At 22.8% G+C, this 290-nt stretch overlaps 1 long non-coding RNA gene across 1 annotated transcript in view; it reads left to right on the forward strand.

Annotated features, from left to right (window-relative positions):
• Positions 1-290, forward strand: part of LOC107654435 (uncharacterized) — a 2,731-nt gene that overhangs the window by 1,369 nt on the left and 1,072 nt on the right. The gene's annotated exons all lie outside the window — the stretch shown is intronic.

Here is a 290-nt window from a genome sequence, read left to right on the forward strand (position 1 = left end):
GCCTAAATCAGTCATTCTGACAGTTATCACGTTTTTGACAATTCTGCAGGATGGGATACATTTTTAGCTTATTTACTGCTTAAATTATGATTCAAATAATTGTGTAATTATTTGTTCCATTTTTATTTAAATTATTCCACACTTTTAAAACTTTTTAATGCCGTACATTATGTGACAGATAGGATAATTTATTATGCATATATATTATTAATATTTATAAACGATAAATCAATTAATATAACATTAATTGTAATATATGTATTTATCTGTCTAATAATACAAATAGTTAC

This window comes from Sinocyclocheilus anshuiensis, unplaced genomic scaffold (genome assembly GCF_001515605.1).
Source record: "Sinocyclocheilus anshuiensis isolate Anshui unplaced genomic scaffold, SAMN03320099.WGS_v1.1 scaffold3542, whole genome shotgun sequence".
NCBI classification, from domain to species: Eukaryota; Metazoa; Chordata; class Actinopteri; order Cypriniformes; family Cyprinidae; genus Sinocyclocheilus; species Sinocyclocheilus anshuiensis.